Genomic DNA, 6,382 nt, shown 5'->3' with positions numbered 1-6,382 from the left:
ATGACAGCAGACTGTCTGTAAACAGCATAATGTTACACTCTGCAGTGTTTCACACAAAGACTTTATTTGTGTGGACACCCAGGTTTGGTTTGTCACCAATTTTGTCATTTTTATTTTTTAATCAGTCCAAGATGACGACGGTATCAGTGATTGATTAGTGATCAATGTGCCCTCCTCCCTCCCTCACCTGTTCACTCTGCTGTGAGAAGATCTCAAAGTTTCTCACAGAGAAACACAGACTCTCCCGTTTTATGTATAGGCCTCCTTATACGGTTGTTTAATATTATAAGTGCATCTGGTTGGTGTCGATGTCATTAACCATCACGTTAGTTTTGACTGTTGTAATAAACTTTGTCATTAACAACAGTCTCCTCCACACGCGGCTTCTCTGCAATTGGTCTGTGCGTTTCCTGATCAGCTAAACCAGCGTCGGAAAGACTAGAATAGTTGCGCCAGTTAAAATAGAAGCGTCCCGTCAAAATTTAAAATCTATTAAGAATTTATTGGTTATAGGTCCATGTCCATATAGGACGGCGTGTGGGTCAGGACTCGGACCTCGGTCCGCCTGTTAGGGACCCCTGCTATATAGGATACTTACAGATGGTCTGGGTCCATCTGAAGATTAGCAATGAATGTTGAGTAAAAAGCACATAGCTGCACTGCCTTTTCCTGTCCCTGAGAGGAGAGGAGAGGAGAGGAGAGGAGAGGAGAGGAGAGGAGAGGAGAGGAGAGGAGAGGAGAGGAGACTTTAGCGCCATGTCTGGAAATCAGCAGTTTTCAGAGTCATGGTGTAACACTATAGTGTTCACGACTGACAGAAAAACACAGTCACATACCAGGTACAGGTCAGGTATATTTGTCGTAGCCTCTCAGTGTGGCTTAGCTGTGCAAAGCACACTCAAGTGTTGCTGTCAGTACCGCACTGCTTCGTTGACATGTGTCCTACTTCACATTTGGTCAAGACATATAGCTGCACTACCTGTTCCTGTCCCTCGGTCCATGTGGCTCTGGTTATGTGACGAGAGGAGAGGACACTATAAGACTGATGATGTAGACGGCCAACACAAACAACCCACAGTTATTTGTTGTCTGGAAATCAACAGTTTGCAGAGTCATGCTGTAACACTACAGTGTTTATGACTGAAAGAAAAACACAGTCGCATACGAGGTACAGGTCAGGCAGTTGTCAGGTGTATTCGTCGTAGCCTCTCAGTGTGGCTTAGCTGTGCAAAGCACGGTCAAATGTTGCTGGAGCCCTCCTTGATTTCTGTTTGTTGTTCATGAGTGTCAGAGCAAAACAGAAGGAGCAGTGACTGAACCTTTAAATGTTTTCACATTATAACTATTGCTCATACTAATGGTATGCACAATCTATGAACTGTAAAGTTGACTTACAGCATGTTTGACTCCAGCTCAAGATGACTGCTGATGTTGCTTGTTGCTTCATTGACATGTGTCCAACTTCACATCTTGTCAGAGCCTTGTGAGAGGAAGAGAAAAATGTTACACCATTGATGCATATAAAAAATCACAATACAGACAGTGTACATTACATGCTTATATACCACTAATACACAATAAAAAAGAGACACATATCATGCATGGGAGGAGGCTGTTCTTATTTACCTGGCACAGGTCGATTTATAGAGCAGATAGTAGTGGTGTGATCCTGTGAGTTTTGTCTCTCCATCTCTGGAACATGTTTGTTTCCTGTTAAGAACAAGCGCACAAACACAGATCAACACTCATTTACATGTTTACCTCTGCAAATGAAAATAATAAAAAAAAAATTTCAAGATGTTGTAAGTTATGTATGTTAATTATTTCATGTTTATAGATCAGTGGAAGAGAGAGAGATGACATTAACCAATGATGTACGTGGTCAGAATTTACTGTGTCCATAAGTATTACTATAAGTTATTGGCAGCATTCAAAGAATCAAAGAAAACAAACATAGTTACCCACCAGGTCCAGGTCATGCTCCAGGTCAAAAAATGGTGAAGCAGTGGCCTCTTGGTGTGCCGACTCCCACTCCCAGGTACATGGATGCTTTAGGTTAGCGGTGAGGACAGCAGTGGCGGGTTGCTGGATTCCATCTCCTCATGCACTGTGCTAAGACCAGGGGTGTATTCTAGGTTTAGTGAAAAATCTCAGTTAGTTAATCTTGACATAAGTAAAACTCTGGATTACGAGTGGGTCATTTACAATGGAAACTATTTATTTTCTAGGTGGACCTTGTTCAGGTGGCTAAAATATGTTTTGTTACTGACCTTGTCCACAGTAGTACACTGCTATCTTCCCTAATGGTGCTCCTCTCTGCTTGTCCCAATTGGGGGTGTGCTGTCTCAAATTCACTGTACTTAATACACTGACTATAGATAAGGTCCTCACATAACCCCACTTCAAATAAACTGAATGATCCCTTTAAAAGCTATTAAAATTGTTTTAAAGGCACTTGGCTTTTTTGTTTACCAACAAATAGTATATCAACATGTTTTGTGAGAAAATGCAGTTTAAGCCTCCCGACCTAAACAGTGGGCCCTGAGAACCAGGGTTGGGGAACACTGGCATACACCACATTTGTGACCTGCGGTGAGATTAAATCTCTAATTGGATGGCCCTTTCCTGAGGCTCCGTTAAAAATAAAAAGTAAATGGTTGAGCAGCCATGGATCGTCACCTGACCTCTTCTTATCCAGTGCTGTATGCACCAATAATTATTCAGCACACCTATATCTCAGGTGAGGTGATAATATCTAGAAGATATCAAATTGAGAAGAGGTCAGGATAACGATCCAAAATCACACACACAATAAAACCTTTATGGGGGGTTATGGAAGAAAAAAACTGTATCCTCTTAAAAAAAACAAATAAATCCCTAAAATATAAATGCAAAGAAAAGAAATTATTATTTAAAAAAAAATAGAATAAATGTAAAATAAATAAATAAATAAATAATGGAGACTAAGTCCTAATTGAAAAAAACCTTCAGTATTAAATAAAATTTATAAAAGAAGGGAAAAAAAAAAAAAAAAAAAAAAGCACGTCCTACTGTGTCAGGGTAGCTGTTTGATGAGAAAGAGCAAAAGTCAAATAACTGGTTACTGATAACTTGGCTCCATCTGCTGGACAAAAAGAGTCTCTGCACGGCCTATCAAGTCAACGGTCAAACAATTCAGCAGCACATGGAGAGTCAGTTTACAGCCTCTACAAAGCCTCTAAAGCAATAGTAAAATAAAATATCATAATTATTTTCTAAAAGAGAGTCACAAAAGATGAAAATAGTCCAGAGAAGTTGAATTCTGGAGCCATATGGCTCACAGAATAAAGAAAAAATGTCTTTATAACTTCGGCTATTGTGCTGTTTCACCTCCTTTGTGGCAGTCCTTTCACCTTGCTGGGGGACGCAGCTTGCACCGGCTCAGGTCTTCACTTACACCAGACCATTCTGAAATACAGAGAAAAGGCCTGGTGTCAATGTAATAAACCCAAATAATATCGAAAGGAAGGCATTCAGAACCAAAAATTAGAGCAAAACTGTCCTCAAAATCACTATTAACAATAATAAAAATAATAACAATATTGACGGTGAAATACACCTCAAGTAATGAAACAAACCTTAACTACCAACTCTCAGGAAAGGTCAGAAGGTCACATTGCTTCAAAAACTGCTCATTCTTACAAAAGAGGATGGACCCCTGAAGGAATTTAGGGTCGAGTTAAATAGGATACTAGAGATACTAGAAAAGCAATTTCTAAAGAAATTACCGCTGTGAATGCAACAAGCTGAAGCCAAGCTGCAATGCTGCATTGGCTTGCTGCAACAATATGCCTGACGCCACACTGAACAGCTGCGTGAATGATATAAGAAGGTTTGAATTATGTATAATATTTGAATATTAGTTAGAAAGGCTGACACCACACTGAATAGCTACCTTTAAAATATAATAAAGTTTGAATTATGTGGAATTTTTGAATGTTTGTAGAATGACTGATACCACACTGAATAGCTGCCTTTTTAAGGTAATATTTGAATTAGGTAGAATATTTGGATTTTTGTTAAAAAGCTGATGCCACACTGATAGCTGCCTCGAAAATATAATTTTTGAATTATGTAGAATATTTGAATATTACTTAAAAACCTGACGCAACACTGAATACCTGCCATGTAAATATAATATTTGAATTATGTAGAATATTTGAATGTTTGTTAGAAAGCTGACCCCACACTCAATAGCTGCCTTTATAATATCACAATGTTTGAATTCTGCTTCTGCTACAAACTGCTTATTTGGTCGAGCCATTCTGAAACAACAGAAACACACACACTAATGTTTTTATAAAGCAGTATAACATTAATTTAGTGCAATAATGAACACTCAATAGCTACCTTTATGATATAATAATGTTTGAATTATGTACAACATTTGACTGTCTGTTGCTTAAGAATTTAAAAAACAATGACTGTTATGATACAATACAGGATGATACAGGAAACAATAACATGCAAAATTTTTAAATTGTATTCACACTAATACCACAATGTAAAAATACCTAAGTAAAGAATCTGAGTATTTTTTTCCATCACAGCAGGTCAGTGATCAGTGTTTCAGTGAATAGTGTTTTATTTATGGCAGCCCGCCACATTAAAAACATCAACACCACGATATGATTTTCTATTTTTGGAGCTGCGCACCTTTTTCGGTCGTGTCTAGAAGCTCTAACTCTTTATTTGCACAATTCTCGCAAGATTTGTGTTCGTTATTTCTACTAAAATAATCAAACTTGCACGATCTTTCGTAGGTCTAGGGTTCCCTTCTAGACATGACCCTCTCTGTCTCTCTGTCAAACTAATGACAGCAGACTGTCTGTAAACAGCATGATGTTACACTCTGCAGTGTTTCACACAAAGACCTGTTCACTCTGCTGTGAGAAGATCTCAAAGTTTCTCACAGAGAAACACAGACTCTCCCATTTTACGTATAGGCCTCCTTATACGGTTGTTTAATTTTATAAGTGCATCTGGTTGGTGTCGATGAGGAGAGGAGAGGAGAGGAGAGGAGAGGAGAGGAGAGGAGAGGAGAGGAGAGGAGAGGAGAGGAGAGGAAACTTTAGCGCCATGTCTGGAAATCAGCAGTTTTCAGAGTCAAGACATATAGCTGCACTACCTGTTCCTGTCCCTCGGATATAAAAAAGCACAATACAGACAGTGTACATTACATGCTTATATACCACTAATACACAATAAAAAAGAGACACATATCATGCATGGGAGAAGGCTGTTCTTATTTACCTGGCACAGGTGGATTTATAGAGCAGATAGTAGTGGTGTGTTCCTGTGAGTTTTGTCTCTCCATCTCTGGAACATGTTTGTTTCCTGTTAAGAACAAGTGCACAAACACAGATCAACACTCATTTACATGTTTACCTCTGCAAATGAAAATAATAAAAAAAAAAAATCAAGATGCTGTAAGTTATGTATGTTAATTATTTCATGTTTATAGATCAGTGGAAGAGAGAGATGACATTAACCAATGATGTACGTGGTCAAAATTTACTGTGTCCATAAGTATAACTATAAGTTATTGGCAGCATTCAAAGAATCAAAGAAAACAAACATAGTTACCCACCAGGTCCAGGTCGTGCTCCAGGTCAAATAATGGTGAAGCAGTGGCCTCTTGGTGTGCCGACTCCCACTCCCAGGTACATGGATGCTTTAGGTTAGCGGTGAGGATAGCAGTGGCGGATTGCTGGACTCCATCTCCTCATGCACTGTGCTAAGACCAGGGGTGTATTCTAGGTTTAGTGAAAAATCTCAGTTAGTTAATCTTGACATAAGTAAAACTCTGGATTACGAGTGGGTCATTTACAATGGAAACTATTTATTTTCTAGGTGGACCTTGTTCAGGTGGCTAAAATATGTTTTGTTACTGACCTTGTCCACAGTAGTACACTGCTATCTTCCCTAATGGTGCTCCTCTCTGCTTGTCCCAATTGGGGGTGTGCTGTCTCAAATTCACTGTACTTAATACACTGACTATAGATAAGGTCCTCACATAACCCCACTTCAAATAAACTGAATGATCCCTTTAAAAGCTATTAAAATTGTTTTAAAGGCACTTGGCTTTTTTGTTTACCAACAAATAGTATATCATCATTTTGTGAGAAAATGCAGTTTAAGCCTCCCGACCTTAACATGGCATTAGACTAACTTATGCAACTTCAACAAAGCATGACATTAGGACTAACTTCTGCAACTTCAAGAAAGCAGACTGACATAAAAGAAACATTTACACTTTTTAAGTCTGCCTTTATTTACTTCAACTGCAGTGGGATGAATTTATTACAGTAAAACAATTAAATTTCTTAAAGGGATGCTTCAG

At 38.6% G+C, this 6,382-nt stretch overlaps 1 long non-coding RNA gene across 1 annotated transcript; it reads right to left on the bottom strand.

The window, feature by feature from the left end:
• Window positions 1-560: 560 nt before the first annotated feature.
• LOC146327324 (uncharacterized) lies at window positions 561-6,059 on the bottom strand. Its single transcript, XR_014770594.1, has 5 exons — window positions 5,630-6,059; window positions 1,396-1,480; window positions 1,166-1,267; window positions 837-1,007; window positions 561-675 (listed from the first exon to the last, which is right to left on the bottom strand). It is a non-coding gene; the product is annotated as an uncharacterized LOC146327324 (long non-coding RNA).
• Between the last annotated feature and the right edge of the window lie 323 nt (window positions 6,060-6,382).

Source organism: Lutjanus erythropterus, chromosome 5 (assembly GCF_056507025.1).
Source record: "Lutjanus erythropterus isolate fLutEry1 chromosome 5, fLutEry1.hap2, whole genome shotgun sequence".
Taxonomy (NCBI): domain Eukaryota; kingdom Metazoa; phylum Chordata; class Actinopteri; order Lutjaniformes; family Lutjanidae; genus Lutjanus; species Lutjanus erythropterus.
Note: the sequence above shows the minus strand (reverse complement) of the source record. Positions and strands in the feature narration are given on the sequence as shown.